Consider the following 25105-nt stretch of genomic DNA (forward strand, 5'->3'; position numbering starts at 1 on the left):
CCTAAAGTCTGGAGCAGGCTAGTAGCGTTTGACCAATAAGGGACCAATATGGGATTTGATTATTTCTGTGTAAAAAAAATAAAATAAAATCAGTGTATTCAGCATTTCCCCCAGAATTGTATTCTTGCCAGGACGCAGAAGCCTCTGAAACAATATTTAGACCGTCCCGGGACACTAAAACTCTCCATTGAAAGCCATGATGATAATAATAATAACATATTGTGAGACCTCATGCTAGATTCAAACCCGAGGACATTTATAAACATGAAATGACTGAGAGGAGGCTGGAATGCTACTCAGCTGCTCATGTTAAAAAGTAAAAAAAAATCTTGCGTGCCTTTTTGAAGAGTCCTCAGTAGTAAAGAAGAAGTGGAATCCAAGGCACTCCAAATCAGTTCAAAAGCCTGATGGAGGTCATTGAGCCAAATTATGTTGGTTAGTGGTTTTCACCCTTTTATTATGAACAGCCAATACCTGCTTTTTCATAATACGAGTTGTCAAGCACCGTTTACCTTGAAGTCCTATTGGAAGGCCTTCATCTGACTGTTACTCATCTTTCTCTGGAGATGGTGTTTTTTTTTGTTCTTGTGTTCAGCGAGGTGTGATTGCAATCGACCTCAGCCGAGGGGGACAGTCACATGACCACGAGGGGTGGTGGAATTGGGAGGACTGGTGCAGAGAGTCTGGTTAGTAAGGCTATATTTACCTCAGTGTTACCACACTTTGGTTCAGTGCTTACCCACTTTGCTCCAGTCCCTGTGAGCTTCGGGGAAGGTGCACTTTGTGCTCTGGTTATTCTTGCCTGCAGGACTCCAGGGGTTCGGTTACATGACCGAGGCTAATGCATGCTGGGTATTGTGGTTACAGCGGCTAGTCGGATATCAGCCGGTCAGTGTGGTCTATGGATGATGCAGTTACTTTGATTACATATTGATCGTATAATTGATCAATGCTATACTTGTTTTCTATGGGAAGCTCTTCAACTGAATTGATTCTAATGGAACAGTTTGATCCGATTCCACACAAGTATCCTGGGTTTCAATTAGGGCTGTGCAAAAAAATCGATACAACTGAGTATTGCAATATTTTTTCCATGATACTGTATCGATTTTCCAGCCTCTCGTATCGATACATTTACAAAAAATTATTCATGTTTTAAACGGATTTAAAATGTTCTTAAATTTCCCTCAAATCCCTTTGAATGAAATAGTTTTGACTCAATTTGTCCGCTGAGTTATCAATATAATGTGATGTACATATTAGACTACCCAGGTGGTACACAGCAAGTTGTATTTTCAGCTCTATTTTTAAATTTTCAGTAAATTATGTGGAGTATTGCAATGTATCGCAATATGTATCGTATCGCAATGTATCGTGATACAATCGTATCGTGACCCATGTATCGTGATACGTATCGTATCATGAGGTCCTTGCCAATACCCAGCCTTAGTTTCAATAGAGAGTTTTAGTGTCTCATGGTGTTAATAATCGGGGAAACACTGAATACCTGGAATTTTTTGGAACTTTTTGAGCATGTTAATTTGCAAATTTGAAGATACTGAATATCGGCAGCATAAATCAGTCAAATGATACAAGTGACAAACGTTGTGAACTACTTCAGCCGCATTGAACTAGGCTGTCTGGTGTTTTGCCTCGCAGCCCAGAGGTAAGCTTCCTCTAACGGGCAGTCTGCAGGGAAGGAGTGTGTTTTCCCGTGTCCATCTGATCCAAGCTGTCCGGCCTGGCAGCGGCCTCTCCACATGGCCGTCTGACTGACACGCTGCCTTGGCACAACACGCTTGGCATACGAGCCGAGTCCCAGCATGTTGGGTCTGTGGCAGACAGACGGATAAAGTGTGAAAACACAGTTCCCTCTCCCGCCCACCGGAGATGACCTCATCTTTCCTATGATGTCATTGTTTTTAAATGAGGGATCCTGAGGGTGCCGTCGTCACCATTGCCACCGCATGTAACAAGGGCTTTCTGTTTTAAGGATTTGGATGAATGAGTTTTGCATTTTTTTATTTTTTTTATTCACAATTTCTAAAAATTACATACATACAGACCACCAAATGACAAAGGAAACATACATACACCAACGTATGCACATAGAAGAAAGAAAGAAAGAGAAAAAAACCAAAACCAAAAGGGTTAACACCACAGTACAATTACAATATAATGTAAAAATTAAGCAATTGATTGCAGTTATTCCAATATGAAATGAAATGGTCCATGGAAATGCCAATGTCAATTAAGAACAACAAGAATCCCAATAGAAAGGGTACTCAGCCATCCACAATGAAGACCATCCACAATACAATACAAAATTTGAATCAAAATTCAAAATTACAGATACAAAAAAAGGTGCTTGGAAGCTTTATTTTTATGGACATTTGAGATTGAAAAGCTAAAGATAGGAGTTTTGCATTCTTATCATAAACTAATGTTCTAAGGCTGTATTGTTTTGGTGAAAGTAATGGTTCAGAGAATTGTGAGGGAGATGAGCTCTATCAATGTTGTTGCAATTCCTACTGGTTGCCAATGGAGGTCGGTAAAGGTTACGTAATACCCCTTTAATTTAGGCCTACAAGACAGAATACCATCTTGGACACTCGACGGGGATTTTCCCAGACACACAACTCTCTCCAGACCCCAGTGTTTTTTTGGATTTTTTTTTTTTTTTTCTGGTGAAATTGCCATTGAAATGTCAGCGACGGGGCCTCATACTGTATGTCTCGGAATACTTCGCTCCAGGCAGTGATGTAGCGGTAAATCAAGAGGAGGGTGAACTATGACCTTCAAGTCGGTGATCATCTTGAGACAAAACCAGCTCCGGCCACCTGAGCCTGTCTGCCCTCTCTTTCCCCTCCCCTCTTTCTTTCTTTTGTACCTCTCTGTGAGTTTTCCCAGCCCGGCAGGACGTCAGAAATGTCTCTTCCCCCTTGCGTGGCTGGCATCTTTTGCCTGTGTCCACGTGGATTAGCGCACCAAATATACCCTCATACCGCATATGTATATACATCTTGCGGAACACACCACACCAAATATATCCACCTACTGTCGGACAGCAAGCCTACCCACCTAGGGAGCCAAATATATCCGGCACGTCCGATCCCACACGAGGCTGTAACCCGGGAGACCTCGGTTCACACTACAGGACTTTTTTTTTGAATGACTGTACAGTGGTTCTCAACCTTTTTCATATCAAGGATCCCTAATTTAGTCCACATTAGAGCCACAGACCCCCCCATTTGATGAGATTTTGTCTCTTGAAACCCAAATCTGAGAATATTTTTAATGTCAGATATGATTTTGTCCAGAATTCCATGACTCTGTATTGTAGGTAGAGAGATAACAGTGAAACTATGATAAAACCAGTCATTCTTCTACATTCTCTAATTGTGTTAACTGAAATAATGGTAAAATTAACGATTCATTAATTTACTGGGGACCCCCTGGAACCCCCTCAAGGACCCCTGGTGGTCCCCGGACCCCACATTGTGAATCCACTGGTCTAGGATATAACCCGTATCTGATACTAATATGAACTGACAGCGATGTGGAAAAGACACGTGGACGCATAGGAACAATAATTAAAAAAAAACCCCCATCAGATCTGTTTTTGTTTCCAACACATCCCAGTTACGTATGAACCTTTTGAGTTTTGACTGAACTGAGGTGTCATCTGCTAGGCTTTCTTCCCATTGTCGCGTCTCGCTGTCTTCCGTGCGAACGCCGGATCGGCCGAGCTTGCCGTGGCGCCAAAACGCGCGGCGGTTATCTCAGACGAAGGATGTAAGGTTTACTTATTGTCATGGCAACGCTGACAAAATTCCAATTTTAGCGTTCGGATACAAGTCACGTGTAGGCGGCGCGCCTCGGGGATCGGATTTTGTCTAGATCGGTTCGATCGAGAAATGCGACTCCGTGCAGCAATCTGACAGAATCGCAGTTACAGTGTGATTGTAGCAATAGTTAAAGGAATAGTTCACCCAAAAATGAAAATTCTGTCATCATCTCCTCACCCTCATACCAGTTGAAACACAGGTGAAGTTTGTCCATATAACACACCATAGCAGCCTTCTCCAAAACAACTGAAGTCAGTGGGGACCAGTTCTTCAGAGTTCCAAAAAGACCTACAGTATATTTACACCATCATTTAGTGCAAATCTGAACTACAGCTGATTGATCTGCAACAAATAATGGTGTATAGGTCTTTCTATTCACAGTGTGATTGTTTGGCTGTTTTTGTTTTGGAGCTCTAAAGAACAGGTCCCCATTGACTTCAGTTGTTTTGGAGAAGGCTGCTACCAAGTTGTCCCTGTGTGTTATATGGACTAACAAATTTCACCTGTGTTTCATTTGGCATGAGGGTGAGTAGATGATGACAGAATTTTCATTTTTGGGTGAACTATTCCTTCAATGCTATATAGACCCAGTAACCACTGGGCGGGTGTCATTGTATTTATGCTGGAAGGTTATTTTTGCAGCATGGTAGACAATATGCCATGTCATTTGCTAGAGATGTAGAATATGACACTGCCATGCATGTTTAGACTGCAGTATCCAACCTGTTCATTTGCGTGTTTGCGTTGGCGGTCTGAATCAGCGTGGGCTTACGGGTTGCAGTTTACCGGTGCAGGGGCAGATTACTATGATCCTGACTTGTGGGGAGGGAGTGGGGAAACGGGAAGAGGGAGAAGAGAAGGGCCCGGGACGGATAAGACAGTTGAGTAGACTCACTTTTCTGCCGCTCGTTATCTGGGCCAGCGGTGAATCTCTCGTCTCTCCGTCCCTCTAAAGGAAAAGCTGCGGTAATCCAGTCTTGAGACGGAGCAAACAAATATGCCGTGTGTGGATTTGCCTGTCAGCACTGACCTACTATAAACAAGTGCTAGATTGGGACACATTGTGTTACTTAGAGCAGCACTGGTTTTATTCTCTCTGTAATTCCTCTGGATTTGAGCGAACGAGGTGGTTGTTGTTGTTGAATGGATCATCGTAGAACACACAGTAGAGGATGCAAACCTCTTCTCTCAGTCTCTCAGTCTCTCAGAGGCTTTGGCTGCAGTGTAACGTTTGCTGATAGATTGTAGCAGTGGTTCTCAACCTGGGGTCCGGGGACCACCAGGGGTCCTTGAGGGGGTTCCAGGGGGTCCCCAGCAACTTGATGAATTGTTAAAATTCAGCATTATTTCATTTAGAAGAAGTGAACACAATTAGAGAATGTAGAAGAATGACTGTTTTGATCATAGTTTCACTGTTATCTCTCTACCTACAATACAGATAGTCATGGAATTCTGGACAAAATCATGTCTAGCAATAAAAATATGCTCAGATATGGGACAAAGTCTCATCAAATGGGGGTCCGTGGTTCTAATGTGGACAAAATTAGGGGTCCTTGATATGAAAAAGGTTGAGAATCACTGGTTTATAGACATCTTGTTTTACCCACAGCAATGCATTCTGTTCTTTTGTGACCTCTCCACTAGAGGGGGTGGTCTCACTGCTCAGTGCTGAAGTGGAATTTCATCTCCCACCCTCAATTGAGGACTAATCTTGTAATGTGTCTGATCAGGTTAGAAAGGTCTAAGGATGTTCTTAACTATACACTAAGTGGGAAAAATATTAGAAGCATCTTACAAGTTACAAGTGAGTTGTGCTTTATTTTTTTTGCTCAATCCATCTCCTACAAGCAGTGAATAGCTGTAGAAAAAAATGCAGAAAAACCTTAACTCTAAAGTTTGTCATATACATCAGTGGTTCTCAACATGGGGTCCGGGGACCACCAGGGGTCCTTGAGGGGGTTCCAGGGGGTCCCCAGCAAACTGATGAATTGTTAAACTTCAGCATTATTTCATTTACAAGAAGTTAACACAATTAGAGAATGTAGAAGAATGACTATTTTGATCTGTTTCTCTGTTATCTCTCTACCTGCAATACAGATAGTCATGGAATTCTGGACAAAATCATATCTAACAATAATAATATTCTCAGATTTGGGTCTGAGAGATAAAATCCCATCAAATGGGGGTCTGTGGCCCTAATGTGGACTAAATTAGGGGTCCTTGATGTGAAAAAGGTTGAGAATCACTCATAGACCAACACTTTATTTGGAAATGGTGGTCAAGCACATTACAAATACATGATCATTATTATAATTAGATGCATTATATAACAAACACAATGTGCCAAAAAAAATGAGGGGGTTGAAAAATGCCAGGAGTTTGTCTGATTATAATGTAAGAAAAGTTTGTCAGTGCTTCTCCTGGGTTTACAATCTGCCTGCAATGCATCACAATGCACTTCAAGTAAAGGGCGAGCCTCTTTTCTTGCATTATGAAAAATTCAAAAGATGAATTATTTAAAACAAGTCAGTCTACGAGCAAATCAAACATGCGGCAAACTTACAGTTTTTAAGGCTTAAAAAATGAATCGTACGCGCTTCATCCTCATTATCTACACTTAACCTTTATAATTCTACTAGATTTAACAGCTAAGGACTGCAAAGTCTCACACCTTTCACCTGGATTCACCTTGTTAGTCTGTATCAAAGCAAAGAGCAGGCAGTGCATATGAACTTCTGTGCTCGGTATATAAAGTAAGCTCTTTTCTTGGAACCAACCCGCCAAGCCACATCCCACTCGAGGAAGCCCCTGCTAACTCCTCCCCCTTTTCCAGAGATGCCCCCACCCCTCCTCTCACCAGACCTGGGAGGAGGTGGGTGTGTGTGGGGGGGGCGGGGGGGGGCTCTCCCATCTGTCCCAAAGTAGCACAGCCAGTTGTGAAATCGCTCTACAGTACAGTGGGAGTACAGTGTAGACTCCCAACTCTCTGGACTAAGACACAGAGCAGAGAGCAGCAGAGAGACTTGTGCTCTCCCAGGCTTCCGGTCCACAACCACAGCCGTGTGTCATGGACCGGTACCGCGTGCTGAACGGCACCACCGGCAGCAGCGCAGGCAGGACGGTCCCGGCGCCGAGACGGGGCCAGCACCGGGAGCAGGCCATGGTTTATCTGCTGGCCCTGGCGAAAGAGAGCCCCGGCTTTCTCGGCAACGTGGCGGCGCTCATGAAGGTAACCGACGCCGGGGGCTAATATTACCCAAGAGCCCTGCAGCCGTTGCTCTCCGACTATATTTAAATGGAGGTATGGAGCTACGTAAAGAGGTGCTGAAGCCGGATGGTGTGGTGGGGTTTAAAGGAGTGTTAAGAAACAAATTCCGTCACGTCCAACCAGATCCGGCTCTTGCGTTTGGCTGAAATATGCATGGTCCTGTTCGGAAAGGCCCGTTGACAGTCGCCCATCCATCCGCATATGTGTGTTCTCAGTTTGCACGGGTCATGCGTGTGCCCCGCTGTGAACATACCTACATGTGATGCTTGGGTTACAAGCTTTTTCTGCTGGCTCAGGCATTCACAATGGGAGCTTTCAGCCTTTTCAAACCTGCTTTTTCCCACTCGGGGGATTTTTTTTTTTTTTATGACTAGAGAATTTGGGAATTATGCGACATGTAATCACATAACGCCAGGTGGATTTGACGTAGCCCTATAGCGCAAGACGATGACTGTTCTCCAGTTCTAGTAAACGAGAGAGGCAGGTACAAACTTGCAATTTAGACGCATAGGGAAAATGACACAATTCTGACACAGCTGCAGGCACGAAGAAGTGATTTTTAAGCCTGAGACATGGGTATATGTCAGGTTTGAACTAGAGTTCAGCAGATATAGGTTTTTTGACGGTTGATGTTTTTTCGATTGAAGCTGCTGAGATTTTGTGCTGATATTCACTATCTTTAAATCTGACAAAGGATTCAGTGTTTCCTCCAGAAATTTTATTCTTGGCAGAGTGAAAGAACCTCTGAGCCCATGGGGCAGGAAAACACTGGGAATCAGGTCAAGGGCTTCACAGTAGGGCTGGGCGATACGGTTGAAATCAGTATCATGATAATCATAAGGATTTTTCTCGATATCAATATATATCAGAATCACGTTATATAATCAAATGAATGTTCATCTCATTGAACCGAATGGTGATGTTAGGTGTGATGTCAAACAAAACAGAAATATTCAAATAATATTTCTACCATACCTCATTTTACGAGAGTTTTTAAGTAAAATTTGCTTGTCATCATCAATTCAGACAGCAGAAATGTGTGTCACGATATCAAAATATCTTCATATCATCACGATATTATTACACTGAAAGACAATAAACGATAATATTCAATTATCGCACAGCCCTACTTCACAGACAACCAGTGTAGTATTGATCAATTCTACAATGTAAATATATAATCTACCAAACTTTGTAATAAAAGGTCGGCTGATATGGGAGAACCCATACAGCAGTCTAAGCCTGGTTTTAGAGCTGCAAAGGGTCAGAGGTCACCAAGCCGTGCTGCGGGGCAGGTAGAGCTCACAGAGTGGGTAGAGTGACAGTTTCAGTCTAGCTGTATGTCCTGCGGGTTTGTCAGCTCGCTGACATGAGGCCTGCAGAGGGTGGCACATGGTCATAATGATGATGGATATTGGAGGTAGTGTGAGGTGAGAGAGGTGTGTGGGGGAGAGAGAGAGAGAGAGGGAGAGAGAGAGAGCAAGGTTAATGGAAAGGAGAAAAAGTAGAGGGAGAGCAAGAGCTTCCCAAGAGCTTCATTTCCATCTAGCTGTCAAGCAAATTTGAGGCAAACTTTTGTGTGAATCAGGTGCATTTCCATCAGCTGAGGCAAATAAGACTTCCCGAATGTCAAAATAATAACGCATCCACCAGAAAAATGGAGGCTTGCAAGAATGTATTAGTATTGGGCAAGCTGTTGTTGTTCTTTAGTGTCAGCTAATATTGGCCTTATGTCATGCTTAAATGCTCTTCGCAACACTCCTATGTACAAAATATCTAATTGCGATTATTCTGACTGATATTGCAATTGCGATATGATTTGCGATATTAGAGGGAATGATCATTTTTACATCATTATTCTCATTTTCACTGAAAAACGTATTAAAATGATTATGGTGTGATTTTTGCGGGGATCTGTACCAAACAAAGATGTTTTCTTAAGTCTGTAGAATATGATGTGTAGGCCAGGACATCTCTGCAGCACCACAATATTTACTTTAAAATGCTCTTTTGACACATTTCACCTTTAACAAATATTGCGATTTATCCTGCGATTTGAAAATTGCAGTAGGCCATATTGCGATTTCGCTAAAATTTTTGATTAATTGTTCAGCCCTACTACAAATGAGCAGGCATGACATTGCGGACAGATATTTTACAGACATTTCCAAATGTCCAAAGCAAAACATTTCAGCTGTTGTGCAATGAAGTCATCTCAAGCCTGTGCCATTATTTATTTCCATTATATAGTTCCATTGCTATTTATCGCATAATTTCCTCATCAACAAGATACATTCAGCTTCCAAGCAAGCGCAAAAACTTTTTGTAATTGAGGAAATTTTTATTGAAATTTGCCTTTTCCATTCACTGTTTTTTCACTCTGATACATCCTGACAGACACAGATGTACTTGGATGGAAACCTGGCTGTTGAGCTCCAGGCGGCTGTACAGTACGCATCCTCCAGTTTGACAGCTGGGGAACTGTTTGCTCGGCACTGTTTACACTGGCTGGTACGCTCACTAAATCTCCCCTGGCCAAACAGTCTCACATGGATATACAGTAGTTCACTACAGTAACAACTAGCACATCACTCACCGGCTGTTACATGCTGCTATTGACTTGTAGTTCACATTTGTAGGGGGGATGTTGATATATCCTCTCATAGATTTTCTTCTGCATAGATGTCGTTAATATTTTAGTTCAGCTCTGCTTTTTTTTTGTTGGCATAATGTTTTAACTTAACAGAGCTGATGCAACTGGGTGCAGATCTTCCAGACTTCTTGTAGTCTGTAGTTTCCTTATTGGTCTTATCCCTATCGTATAACAACAATCACGCCGTAAGCCTGCCTATTATCCCCAACAGTGTTTGGAGAATGTAAAAAAAAAAAAAAAAAAAAAAAATACCACTCCCATCTCGCCTTTTAATCATCGCATCTCGTCTTTGATGTTCTCATCTCTAAAGCCGGGAAGTGTTTGACATGATAACTGGAACCCGATCTCCTCCCCGTGGAGAAACGCCTCCGGGGGGGGGGGGGGGGCGGGGGGGGGGGGGGGGGGCGCCCTGGATCCCCAGTTCAGGAGGTTTAGATGCTAACCGCCTCCACCGGGAGCAACAACCCCCAGTAGTTTCCACTTGAGATCAGTACCAAGGCGACATCAGCATGGAAGACCACCGGATCATTATCGAGGGGAGGGCTGGCTCCTCTGGGGGGGCTCGCGAGTGCCGCGGCTTTGATGCTTGTTTCTGTTGCTTACACGGTACAAGCCAGTTCCACACTGGGGGGTGGGGGGGGTGGAGGATCATGTGTTTGTGCCTCCCCTGGGACCCGGGCGCGATAAACCCTCCCAAGGATAGGAGTCTGATCATGAACGGGGTTTGTTTTGCAGACTGTTAACGGAAGACGGCGAGCGCGAATCTTCCCCCCCCCGCCCCGAAGATATATGCAGAGAATGAGGCTTTGTTGAACTCCCCCCCCCCCCCCCCTCCCCCCCGTTCGCTCTTGAGATACTACGCCATGAGGTTTTCTGTTTACGCCCCGTGACGTACGCCAACGTGGGAAAAGAAGACTACACGGCTATACATTCAACAGTAACCCCCCCCGATCAAAGGTGCACCGTTGTGGAGTTGCCCCCGGGGTGCTAGAGGAAGAGGAGGGAAAGGGGGGGGAGGTAGATAAATGAAAGGGCATGAGAGAAAAAAAATGGGAGACACTGACTCCCAGGGGAGAGAGGGAGAGCTGAGGATACGACGCTGGCTGCTGGGAGGATGAAAATAAGGAAGTGAAGAGTACAGCGGGGAAAGCATACCGACTAAATGAGGGAAAACTGACAGTGAGAGGATATAGCAAATCTCTTTAGAGAATTGTCTACATAGGAGACCAAGGGAAGGGGATTATTCCTAATTGCTGCACATACATTGCAGGAAAAAAAAGATCATCACTGCATCCTCAAAAAAGTTACTATTTTAAAAATCAAACGCCTGAAGATAGCAATTGACTTCACTACTATTATGTTCCATAATAAGTTGAACTTTCATGTCAGCCATTACTTAATAAGTGTTTCTCAAGTAGTAGATGTTTTATTTTTGAGCAAAAAATAAATAAATTCGCCAATTGTAACACATAAGGAGCCACCCAGGAATTAGGATTTTCAGCATTTATGCTGTTATGTGTTATGCTGATATATCTGGCCAATTTTGGTCTTTTATTAAAAACCAGCCGGTCGGTGTCATCCACCTCTGATATGATGGATATGATGCAGGTTGATTGATTACATATTTATTACCTCCGCCAAGAAGGTTATGTTTTCGGTGCCGTTTGTTTGTCTGTTTGTCTGTTTGTCTGTTTGTCTGTTAGCAGGATTACGGAAAAACTACTGGCCTTTTTTTCATTACAACTTCGTGGAATGGTGCAGCATGGGCCAAGGAAGAACCCATTAAATTTTGGAGCGGATCCGGATCCGACTCACGAACAGGCAATAATAGCAGGAACCTTGGCGGAGGTCTGCGCTCTCCGAGTGCCTTTCTAGGTGTAGAATTGATCGATTATATTGGTCAAACCCAGTTTTCATGAGAGCCACCCACAAGCCCAAAAGGTGAAGGATAGAGGGTTGTGGAATGTGTGAACTGGAACAGAAGCCGGAGGGGGGTGGGTGGGGGGGGTCTTCATGTAGGCTGGAAATGGCACCTAACGCTTGTGGGGGAATGCCGGGAACTAGCTGGGTGGAAAGAAGTGGAGGAATGCCTCTCCCAGAGAAGCATCCGTCACCCCTTTCTCTCCGGAAGGCGAGAACTTTCACCCTCTGCTAAGGCGCTCCACATAAACTCACGCCCATGGGATTTACACTAGCTGTACACCAGCCTAACACTGCAGCTACAACGACCTAGGAGTTGACCCGCATGGGTTTTTGAAGGCCGATGCCAGTCAGTTTTTTGGATTGAAGCTGCCGATAGCTGATATTTTGCGCCTATACCGGGTATCTCTAAATTTGACCGTGTTCAAGCCCCCAAAAATTCCACAAAATTAGAAGCATTCAGTGTTCCCACCAGAATTTTATTCTTGGCAGAAGGGTGGTTTAATAGTCCACCGAGCCCTTACCTCTACTGGGCAGACACTATGGGAATTTAGGCTCTGAAGACAATTTTCTAGGAGGTCTTTGTTTATTACCTCCACCAAGGAGGTTATGTTTTCGGTGCCGTTTGTTTGTCTGTTTGTCTGTCAGCAGGATTACAGAAAAACTGCTGGCCCGATTTTCATGAAACTTTGTGGAAGGGTGTACCATGGGCCAAGGAAGAACCCATTAAATTTTGGAGCGGATCCGGATCCGACTCATGAACAAGCAATAATAGCACGAACCTTGGCGGAGGTCTGCGCTCTCCGAGTGCTGTTCTAGTTGATTATTAATTCATTAGTAATTGGTTCTACTGTGTATATATAGTCAAGAGTTGACTCAAGCGGTGCCGTTTAGTCCGTACAGAAAATTGACATAATTAGTGACGGCTCATAGAAAACGTCTATGTTTAGAGCCGATTATGAAATACTGGTTACTGCAGGGCTTGACTGTGCACTGTTTCTCAGGAGGTGCTTGGCTAACATGGCTGAACTAAGCTGTGTGTGTATGTGTGTCGGATCCTTGGTGGTTTCAGACTTGTGACTTGGCTTTGCACCCTTGTGCCCAGCTGACACAGACGGGCTCATACAGGCTGTTTCATTTCAGCTGTGGGCTGGTACAGCTTTCATTAGAATAAACACTGGAACAGATAATGTGGTGGAACGAGGTGCGCTTTAAAAGATCCTGCACGGAAACTCAGGTGTCATACCGCTAAAAAGAACTCAATACACCAACACACCCAAATACATCCAGACAAAAATGCAGTATAGACAACAAGAATCATAGTAACTAGTAACCATCTTATAGGATTTCAGGTGATGTAAGACGCCCTCTGGCGGCCATTTTGGAGGTCAACAGTTTTTGGGCATCAGTGGCGTGTATTTCTAAATGTTTGACTTGGCCGAACAGAATTAACTAGACCTGGTTAATTTTGAAGCTGTTTTTTACTGGGAACTGACTGTTTCCTCAATCATACATCAGATGATTTTGTGTTTAAATAATCATGTTGGCTAGCTAACCATAGTATCTGGTCAGCTGGTCAGCTGTCTTGTTGTAAATGCATCTGATTTGCACTACCTCATATACTGTATCTAGTGGAAGCTAGCGTTAGCAGTGACTGGTTACATGTTGACGTTAGCATTAGTTGCTTTGCTAAATTAGCCTACTGGCTAGTTGGCTAGCTAACAAAGCCAAACAAACAGTTTGTTCAGGTTAAGCTGACTCTTCTCAAGCTACAACTCAGAGTGTTTTGAAGTAGAGACTAGAGCTAGACAAGACAGTTTACTGTGTCACAGTGACCTACATTTGGAAACAAACCCACCTTGTCAGATGTTGACTTATAACACTACTGAATTACTACTGAACTAAACCCACACCACAACAATCTTTTTCAGCTATCTCTCTTTTTCTTGCCCGTTTGTTAAATATTTTGCCAAGTTAATACAGAACAGGATTACTAGTACAATATGCATCGTATCTGCTTTACTAAATACAATTGGACTTCCCTTAATTATCTCCTGCTGTCCCTTTTCTTATGCTACCCATTTTCAGAATTATGCTGGTTTTGCCAGCTTTTTGTTTCTGGTAACACTTTACAATAGGGGTCACTAAGTTAAGGGTTAGTTAATGCTTAATAAGCATTAACTAACCCTTAATTAACAGTTAACTAATGTGTCTGGTAATCATTTACTAATGGTGTTCATGTAAAATAAGGTATTCATTTATACATTATTTAATAGTCATCTTTATAAACTATGAATTAATGTATAAATTAATACCTTAGTTAACATGAACACCATTAGTAAATTACACATTAGTTAAGTGTTAATTAAGGGTTAGTTAATGCTTATTAAGCTTGAACTAACTAACTTGAACTAACTTAGTGACCCTTATTGTATTACCTTGTTTCTTTATGTAGGTTTTTAAATTGATCTTAAATTCAATTCCAGGTAGCATTAAAAGTCTTAAAGGTCTTAAAAAAGATCTTAAATTTGGCTTTCTGAAACCCGCAAATACTGATGAAACCGGTGATGAAAGTCGAAGAACACTTTTATAAACGAGTCCATGCGTGACTCATCTTTGCACCAGCGGTGTACTATCTGAAGTCTGTTGGTTCGGTTTGAGCCCATGGCACGGTTTCTCATCTCACACATAAATGCGATGCGTATACACATTCTTCTATTAATCTTTAAAACAGGTCTGATATGAATCAAGAGGATAAGGAGTATAATATGCCTTTTTGGTTTGGACATGAGAAGACTGAATGTTTACCAAGGGCCATGGAGCTCTGTCAGCATCAAACTCTTAGCTCCTAGAGGGGGTTGCGGTGGTGTCGGGGGTGGTGGACGGGGGTGGTGCTGGCTGTAAAAGGCCAGCATTTGTTCATCTGCCTTTTGGCCGAGCCGGCTCGGTTTGAACGCGCGCCTCACTGCCCTGTCTGAGCTGTTGCTGTTCACACCGTCCATCATGAGAGTGAGTAAGCCCAGATTTTCATTCGGTTTTTTTTCCAGGATCACAGTAACTTTTCCTACACAGCTGATTTTAGGTTGAAGGTGGTGGCGGGTTATCGAGGGTGTAAACAAACAGAAATTAGACAGGATCAAAATAATGTTTAAAACGTCAGCTGTACGTCTTGATGCTTTTGAATGTGTCATTTTTGGGCGTGTTTCTCAGAGTGCAAAACAAATACCTTTTGATTATTCTAAGCCATAACTCCACTGTGTCCAACTGGGACATCAGGGCTTGGCATCTGGTAAAAAGGTTCGGATTAACACAGTGACCTGTTGTACCACCTTGTTCCTTCTCGGCCAGCTCTGGCAGCCCGGAGGGACCCACTAATGATACCTACAGAGAGACCCAGAGACTTATAAACTGAAGAGATCTGACCTGTTTAAGTGTCTGTAGCAGCAACAGCCTCTGAACATAAAAAAAAAACACCTCCGGTATTTGAAAGCCCACATGAGAAAACGTGGGATTCACACAAATCTGTCAGCCAGGCAGCCACTGAACAGGAGCATAATTTGAGCCCAATTTGCAGATGCCAAACTGCAAATTTGATGCTGCGTCAAGTTGATTTATGTCGAGGCAAAACACACAGATTTAATAGTATGAAATCTGTCTGGGTGCCTGCGACTCCAGCCATAAGACAGGTTTGGTAAAGACTGTCTGGTATTCAAATGAGATGATGATAGTCGGATCTCAATCAGCTCTCTTGTTAAAAAAGGAGAGCCGAACACGTGTGTGCAAACGCGTGTTTGAGTGGGAGGACTGAGGAGTTGTACTGCACTTGCTAGTAAATGTTTGGAAGTTTGCTTCTTTTATTTATTATTTATTTATGGTTTATTTGATAGGGACAGATACAATATATGTAGACATCATAGTGTTTATAGCGGATGCTAATTTGCAACGCCCGTCCCTAGAAGGGCTTTTGTGAGAATAAGAGGTTAAAACAGTGAGGTAAAAAGAAGGTAAAGCGAGTGCAGCAAGATACAATAGAGCACAAGGTAAAAAAATAAGAGAAAAAAAAAGGTAAATTGAGTACAACAAGATACCATAAAACACACATTTAGTAGTGACATAACTACAGAAAACTAGACATGAGTACAAGTTTGTTGCTGAATGAACCAGGATTTGGTGACTCTCTTCAAAGTGGTGAAGTTTGCAGCAGATTTCAGATCAGGTAGCGAGTTCCAGGACTTTGCTCCTTTCACAGAAAACGCTGTCTGAGCAAAAGATGTTTTGCAGAATGAAACTTTACAATTGCCAGTTGAAGCTGGATCTGCTGCAGCTCTGTAGTCTCTTGGTGTATTTACAGAAAGGCTGAGGAGCAAGTCCATTTCAACATTTAAACACAAGCTTTACATAATGAAAATCCAGTGAACATACAGACACTGTTCTACAGCCCAGGGGTCTTTTACTCCCGCCCACTCAGTTAAGAGCCAGCTGGTCCCAGATTACAGGTTGAGGCTAATGGAGGGTCTGTAGAAAGGTCCTTGCCATGCAGACACTCCCTCAGAAAGCAGTGGGAAAGGCCATGCTCACTCTCTTTCTGAGGATCCACTGGAGCCTTTACTCGTAGTGAAGGTTGCTATGCAGCCATAGGAACCACATAGGGACTGACCCCGAGTGTAAAATGACACACAGCTCCTTTGGTTCCAAAACTGTTTCCTATCCACTGTAAACAACAAGGAAAAGATGCATTTTTTGAAAAGTTAGGTGTGCATCTGTGTGCAACGGATATGATTATTTGAAAGCCAATACTGTTATTTTTGGATTGAAGCTTCCGATAGGTGATGTTTTGTGCTCTCATCACTTAACGCAGTGGTTCTCAACGTGGGGTCCGAGGACCACCAGGGGGTTCCAGGGGGTCCCCAGCAAACTGATTTATTGTTAAACTTAAGTATTATTTCATTTACAAGAAGTTAACACAATTAGAGAATGTAGAAGAATGACTGTTTTGATCATAGTTTCTCTGTTATCTCTCTACCTACAATACAGACAGTCATGGAATTCTGGACAAAATCATATCTAACAATAAAAATATGCTCAGATTTGGGTCCGAGAGACAAAATCTCATCAATTGATATCAAATCACCAAATCATTGATATGAAAAAGGCTGAGAATCACTGACTTAACGGCTCAAGTTGGCCAACGAGAATCTCCCAAAAGCTTGGTTTATTCCGGTAAGAGACACTCTGTCTGCAGACAGCAGCTGACATTCAGAGTTCAAAGGTCGCCCCGCTGGCCCAGTCTGCCGGAGCCCCCCCATAGGTGGGCCGACCTCTCATAGCGACAGCTGGACAACCAATCACAGTGGATTCCCCAGGCAGCACCCTGGGGAGAGGGAAGATTGCGGGGTGCTGTGTTGTTTCAGGGGTGAGAAGGGGTCATCGCAGACTTTATTGTCTGCTCATACTGAAGCCGAGGTTCAGCTGAGTCATACAGGATATGAGGGAGATGTCAGTTATGCTGATTAACTGTGAGAGAGATGGTCTGACTCTGAAGTGTCTGTTTTCAGCCAATCAGCCGTTGGCCTGCTTTCTACTGCCATGTCTGACCAGCCCATCTCCAGATTGGCATCAGTCGCTGGCTGGACCCCGCCGGCCAGCACACAAACAGGAAATGAGATAGCAGGGCATATGCTCTGCCACGGCTGGGTCTAATCTGATGTCAGCTGAGACTGATATATCTGTTTGCTAAAATATTGAGCCAATATTGGCCTTTTATTAAAAATGAGATATGGCTAGTGAGTCAGATTTTTTATGTTTTAACATGGGTAGCTAAGTAGCCTTCTAGCCTCCACTAATTCATGTTATGCCTAAACGTGGACTCAGGTTTGAATCCACTATATGTTACAGCATGCAGAAGAGTCCAGCAGCCTTCAGCATGGCAGGAAGATATTAGATTACACGTTAGATATTACTATTAGATCTACACTCTGTGGTTAGAGTAGTATTTGTGAGAGGATACAGTTAAGAGTGATCAGAAAGCAGTGGTGGAAAGTAACTAAGTACATTTACTCAAATACTGTATTTAAGTACAATTTTGAGATACTTGTACTTTACTTGAGTATTTCCATTTGATGCTACTTTATACTTCCACTCCACTACATTTCAGAGGGAAATATTGTACTTTCTACTCCACTACATTTATTTGACAGCTTTAGTTCCTTTTCAGATGGAGATTTGACACAATGGATAATATAACAAGCTTTTAAAATACAACACATTGTTAAAGATGAAACCAGTGGTTTCCAACCTTTTTGGCTTTTGACGTCTTACAAAAAGCAGTGTGTAGTCGGGTCACATTTCAGATGTCTATGAGTTGTTAACAGCTTTTTCCCTCTAAACCTCACATGGTTTCATTTCAATAAATGTTCAAATGATCCAATATTTCAGCAAAAATCAAAGATTAGAGAAAAAGTCCAAAAACTGAAAACAGATTTGTGTATCAGAACTTTGTTTTTTCTTCTTTCCTCTCCCATTAATCATCTCACAACCCCTCAGATTTATCTGGTGACCCTTTGGAGGGGCCCGACCCCTAGGTTGGGAACCACTGGACTAAACTAGCTAATGATGTCATATAATCAAATATCAGTCAGAGGGACCAAACCACTACTTTTACTTTAATACTTTAACTACATTTTGCTGCTAATACTTATGTACTTTTACTTAAGTAGGATTTTTCATGCAGGACTTTTACTTGTAATGGAGTATTTTTACATTGCTGTATTGGTACTTTTACTTAAGTAAAGGATCAGAGTACTTCTGAAAGTGTCAGAAAGTGATTAGAGAAAGAGTCAAACCCTAATCTGATGTCCATCTTTCTTTGCGTGTTTGTGTCCTTCCACAGGAGAGACAGCGACTAGAGACCATCCTGAACCTCTGTGCCGAGTACAACAAGGGCGACGACCCCGGCTTGGACTCTCTGGGCTCGGGCAGGACGGGCTTCCCGGGGGGGCTGGCCGACGGCTCCGGGGGGCGGAGGCCGTCCGTGGAGAACCTCCTCGGGGGCACGCCGACCTCGTCCGCGCTGCGCCTGGCCCAGAGGCAGAGGGAGAGCGACGAGGAGAACCTGAAGGAGGAGTGTAGTAGTACGGAGAGCACCCATCAGGAGGTGAGGACATCTCCTCTGAGCACAGCATCAACGCTGCACAATGGAGACAGACAGGTCAGAGGGAACGCTTCCTCCCTTGCATGCCTCTGTGGATGCCAGCATGTTGCGAAACACCAGGGAATGGCTTGAGTTAGCTAAATCGGTGGTTCTCAAAGTTGGGTCCGGGGGCCACCGGGGGGGGGGGGGTCCTTCAGGGGGTTTCAGAGGGTCCCAAGCTTTAATTTCACTATAATTGAATTCTCTAGACCAGTGGTTCTCAACGTGGGGTCCGGGGACCACCAGGGGTCCTTGAGGGGGTTCCAGGGGGTCCCCAGCAAATTGATCTATTGTTAAACTTCAGCATTATTTCATTTACAAGAAGTTAACACAATTAGAGAAGGTAGAAGAATGACTGTTTTGATCATAGTTTCTCTGTTATCTCTCTACCTACAATACAGATAGTCATGGGATTCTGGACAAAATCATATCTAACAATAAAAATATTCTCAGATTTGGGTCCAAGAGACAAAATCTCATCAAATGGGGGTCTGTGGCCCCAATGTGGACTAAATTAGGGGTCCTTAATATGAAAAAGGTTGAGAACCACTGCTCTAGACATTGTCCCAATTAGAGAATGCATAAGAATGACTATTCATATTGTACGTGTCGCCTCTCAGCACTATTACCTCCCCACCAGTAGACCAGTGGTTTTCAACCACGTGCCATCAAAGCCAATCATAGGCTTTACCATCTGTTCTCCACGGTCAAGTCACCATCCAATACATCCTGGGCTGGCAAGTAAACTTTTGGGATCTCAGTCCATCTTCTGTCCTCATGTTCTTTTGTTCTGGACTCATACTCTGGCTGTTAGATATTGTGTCAAACGTGTCATGGAGGACACAAGAATACATATTGAGAAAGACCCACTGCATCATCTGGTTTAACTCATTTGCATACTTTCAGCCAGAGAGGGCAGAACTAGCTGGTGTAGTGTTTGACTGGAATCAAAGCCTGCAGGCTGTTGATGGATCATGATTGAAAACCACTGCACAATTAAATGCTAAATCTACAACAACAGAATTCTTTCCATATGGGCTCCCTTGGACAAAATCTTATCAAATGGCCAAATGTGCATCTATTTGCGGGTCTGTGAGATGAAAACCTTTGGGAACCCCTGAGTGTTAAAAAGTAATGAAATTATCCCTTTTCCACAAAGGAAAGGCTCACTATTTGTAAGTGCACACATGGTTGCTTTTTTCCACATGGATGCATGTTATCTAAGTTTGGACTTTTATGTATGTCTGTGGCTGTGCATGACCAGAAATAAAGGATGCAGTCAATAGCATGTCTGTGTGTAGTTGATGTTTTGCAGAGCTTTGCAAGGACATGAAGATGCATTCTGACTCTCAAGACATTTAAATGTTTCTTGTATTTCTGGGGGAAAAGTCTGCAGACCAAAACATCAACTATATAGAGCTGCAATCAACTGCATTCCACACCAGTGGTTCTCAACGTGGGGTCCGGGGACCACCAGGGGTCCTTGAGGGGGTTCCAGGGGGTCCCCAGCAAACTGATGAATTGTTACTATTACTTCATTTACAATAAGTTAACACGATTAAAGAATGTAGAAGAATGACCATTTTACATAGTTTCACTGAAATCTCTGTACCTACTCCACAGATAGTCATGGAATTCTGGACAAAATCATATCTAACAACAAAAATGTTCACAGATTTAGGTCCGAGAGACAAAATCTCATCAAATGGGGGTCTGTGGCCCTAATGTGGACTAAATTAGGGGTCCATGATATTAAAAAGGTTGAGAACCACTGTTCTACACCTCCTGACTCAATTTCACCATCGTTCATCAGCTCTTGTTTTGTTTTGTTTTTCCCCTCTTTCTCTATCTCTGTTCGGTTCCACCAATACAGGTTTTTAAATCCCAATACGTTTGGATCGAAGCTGCCGATATACCTCCCTTTTCCCTCTTTCTCCATTCTCCCTCTCTCTCCAAAGACCTGATCTCACTCTATTCTCTCTCCCCGCAGCACGAGGACTCGTCCAGCTCGGGCAGCGCGGGCCGCCTGGAGCTGGGCTACCTGGAGGACGAGCGGGTCCGGGTCCTGGCCCGGGTCGACGAGCTCAAGACCCGGCTGACGGAGCTGGAGCAGCAGCTGCAGGAGTCCAAGCAAGAGGTAGACCGAGCGATGCAAAAAAATAGAGATCACGGTCACCACGTCGTGTTATGGGTTATTTAATGGGATGGAGAGCTGACTTTGGTTGCTCCACCCCCCCCCCCACCCCCCCTCCTCAGGCCGAGATGGAGCGCGCCTTGCTGCAGGGCGAGAGGCAGGCGGAGCTGGACCAGATCGAGGCCGAGTCGGACGTCATCGCTCAGCTGCAGCACCGGCTGGACGAGCTGGAGAGCGCCATCCAGAGGGAGAAAGACAAGGTAGAGAGAGAGCAGTGGGTGTCGGGGGGGGGGGGGGGGGGGAGAGAGAGAGACAGGCTGGGAGGGAATACATGTATATAGAGCTCACACACACACACACACACTGCCTGTTCTTTTCCTGTCCTAAAACAAGTCTCCTCTGGTCTCTGACGTTCTTTACTGGATGATCAATGATCATTTTACTACATAAGACCGCATTCCTATCCATTCCAAGCTTCCCTAATATTTCACAGTGAAGTGTGTGTGTAGTGTTTTGAATTTGGTGCAGATGGAAGACTTCCCCTCTTCCTTTTTGAGCCCTTTTCTTTCAAGGTATGAGGTAAAGGTCCAAGCAAAGGACTGCATTTGCCTTTCTGGGTGTTCTCCTCTCTTGTCTGACTTTTCCCTCGGTGGTTTGGTCTCAGGTCTCATCTCTTGTTTTTCCTCTCTCCGCTCGCCTTCTACTAACTAACCGACATCCATTAACCCCCTAATCCCCTTCTTCTACTTCTTCAGCACTCACAGCCACTCTCTAGGCTCCCCTGCTCTCCTGTTTCTTCACCGTCTGCATGGCAGATCGCGTGCCGGGGCCAGAGGCAAAGTCCTTTCCGAAATCTGTCTGCGGAACGACCCTCCGGGTTCTGTACTCTTTTGGTGTTGTAGTGCACGGGTTCTTGCAAGTCCCCCTGAGTAAAGTGATACAGTAGTTCTCTACTAGCATGTTCTCTACAGTGGTTTTAGGGCATCCTTTCCTCTTCTTACCTGCACCCACCACATTTCAACAGTAGCAGAGAGAGAATTTAAAGGAATAGTTCACCCCAAAAATGAAAATTCTGTCATCATCTACTCCCCCTCATGCCAGTTGAAACACAGGTGAGGTTTGTCCATATAACACACAGGGAGGCTGCCAACACAACTCCATAGCAGCCTTCTCCAAAACAACTGAAGTCAGTGGGGACCAGTTCTTCGTGGCAGAATTTTCATTTTTGGGTGAACTATTCCTTTAAGCTTCAGCCCATTCACAAGGTGTCTACATGTCCTTTTTAAAAAGTCTGAAAAAGATTCAAATAAATTCTCTTGATTTATATTATTGAAATGACAAGACATACCGGGGTCCGGGGACTCCCATGGGGCTTTGAGAGGAGGGGGTCCCCAGCAAAATATGGAACAGCATTATTCACTGTTAATTTTATTTGAAGATAACACCGTGAGAGAATGTTATAGGAATGACTTCTCTGTTCTCCTTTCCCAGAATATAAACCAGGGGCCAGTTGCATAAAGATAGACCTAGTCTTAGACTTAAATGTGACCTTAAGTCAAACTTGCTATGGACACTTATATTTACCCGTTACTACAACTTCTTGATTGTTGTAGATCTCTAATGTGTTATTTCTGTCTCATTCTCTTCTTAAGGTCTTTCCAAAAAACAGAGATTTGCCGTTTTTTATGAAACAGCTTCAGTATTTAAACTTAGGCCAACTCGTTGCCATAACAACAAAGTTCTTAACTCAAGATTAGCCGGGGGGAAGGTGGCTATCTTTCCTACCTCAAAATAAGTCAGTCGTAATATGTAACAGACAGTCTTAATTAGCCGAGTCCAACCTAAGACCAGTCTAAGGCTTAGACTAGTCTTAAACTAGCTTTATGCAACTGGCCCCAGTTGTGCAATTCAGACAGCAATAGCATTTTTGTATCATGGCATGGCAATGAATCTTTCGAAACTGCCGTATACTTCATCTGAGGCATCCACCTGCCTCTCAAGACGCAACCCGCCTTTCATTTTATAGCGGGAGTTGCTGCTAGTCCTAGAGGAGCGGGACTAGCTCTCAGGCTTTTCACATCGTAGCTGTTATGATGGTAGAGGGCGAAAACACTAAATCCGCCCCGCTGACTGATCGATCCAACACGGGCAATAACAGCAAGGTTTATCCATCGGTTCCTCAGCTGGAAACTGGAGTAGCACCCGGGAGACACCGCTTCTGCACCTCACCGTAGTCAGACTGTCTTTGCTCAGGATTATGAGAAGTGAGTTCATAAAAGTTCCGGGGCTCATAGACGTCAGGTAAATTACGAGGCTAATTTTCTCACGGTGTATTGCGGTTTATGTTTTTTTTTTTTTTGAAGATATAAAAGTTCTCGCAGGGTATTTATTGCCAATAGCTTTAACGACATGCGAGAGAATGGGTCGATCATTTTAGAGAAGCCAAAGAGGCATTCGTGGATGCTTATACCCAAGATTTGATCGCGACTAAGTTGGGATACTTTCAGTCATAGCACAAAACAAAAAAACCTCAAGTCACAGCATGTCTTATTTGGTTATATTGTAGCAATGTATAGAGTTAGATTGTATTAGGAAGTGTATAAGAGCTGGAATTGTCTGTTCTGACCAGTTTGAGGCTCGCATTTTATTTATGGATCCTAGGCTTTTTATTATAACATCCCAACATGGCCTATTTCTTGCTAACACCAGGCAGCTTTTTTTATTTGCATGGCGTGGATTTTGAGCAGTGTGTTTTTTGTCTCTCTCTCTCGCTCTCTCTCTCTCTCTCTCTGTCTCTCTCTCCCTCTCCCTCTCTCTCTCGTCCCCTCCGTCCTGTGTGTGGGCGTGTGTGTGTGTGTGTTGTCTTTCTAGGAGAGGGCTAATGTTGAGGCCGAGCGCCGGGCCCTGCAGAGCCTCCAGGAGGGCTACGCTGAGCTGAAGAACCAGCTTCATAATTGTCCCGAGTCCCTGCGGGAACAGTTGCAGGAACAGCTCAAACGGGTGGGTCGTCGAGTCCGAGCAGAAGCAACCAAAGCCCACCCACCCCACCCAACCCCCACCCCCCGACTCCCAATCTGCAGTTGTAGCCTGCCCCCTGTGCCACTACAAACCCCTGACCCAATCTATCACCCCGCCACCGCACACACACCCGATCCTGAGATCACTCGCTCCCCCACACCCACAACCTTTTAGAGCCCGCCAGCAACACCGACCCCCAGTTCCTTCTAGCCTGCAACCCCCCCCCCCTCCCCCCGCCACTAGTTCAGTGGGAAATTCCAGCAGCACAGTGCTGTTACTTCAGCGCAGTGATGGTATTTGTAAAATTTGTAGAAGGGCACTCGGAGAGCGCAGACCTCCGCCAAGGTTCGTGCTATTATTGCTTGTTCGTGAGTCGGATCCGGATCCGCTCCGAAATTTAATGTGTTCTTCCTTGGCCCATGCTACACCCTTCCACCAAGTTTCATGAAAATCGGGCCAGTAGTTTTTCCGTAATCCTGCTGACAGACAGACAGACAAACAAACAAACTAGAAGGGCACTCGGAGAGCGCAGACCTCCGCCAAGGCCAATAGTCCAGTCTGCTATGATATGCAAATTTCGAGTCGGATCCGGATCCGCTCCAAAATTGAATGGGTTCTCCCTTGGCCCATGCTGCACCCTTCCACCAAGTTTCATGTAAATCGGGCCAGTAGTTTTTCCGTAATCCTGCTGACAGACAGACAGACAAACAAACAAACTAGAAGGGCACTCGGAGAGCGCAGACCTCCGCCAAGGCCAATAGTCCAGTCTGCTATGATATGCAAATTTCGAGTCGGCTCCGGATCCGCTCCAAAATTGAATGGGTTCTTCCTTGGCCCATGCTGCACCCTTCCACCAAGTTTCATGAAAATCGGGCCAGTAGTTTTTCCGTAACCCTGCTGACAGACAGACAAACAGACAAACGGCACCGAAAACATAACCTTTGGCGGAGGTAATAACAAGCTTAACAGCATTACTTTCTTTAAAGAGGGTGAAGTACATTGGCAGAAGAAACACTTGGCCATCGAAAGCCCATGTGGAATTTCAAATCTGTAAAACCTCGGCGCCGAAAAGAAA

The 25105-nt window shown here is 44.1% G+C and overlaps 1 pseudogene; it reads left to right on the forward strand.

Annotated features, from left to right (window-relative positions):
* Positions 1-25105, forward strand: part of LOC139662333 (pleckstrin homology-like domain family B member 1) — a 61111-nt pseudogene that overhangs the window by 14782 nt on the left and 21224 nt on the right.

This window comes from Centroberyx affinis, unplaced genomic scaffold, assembly GCF_046629955.1.
Source record: "Centroberyx affinis isolate AG114_WGS23_722 - 3 ecotype Tasmania unplaced genomic scaffold, CSIRO-AGI_Caff_v1 ptg003762l_1, whole genome shotgun sequence".
Classification (NCBI taxonomy): domain Eukaryota; kingdom Metazoa; phylum Chordata; class Actinopteri; order Beryciformes; family Berycidae; genus Centroberyx; species Centroberyx affinis.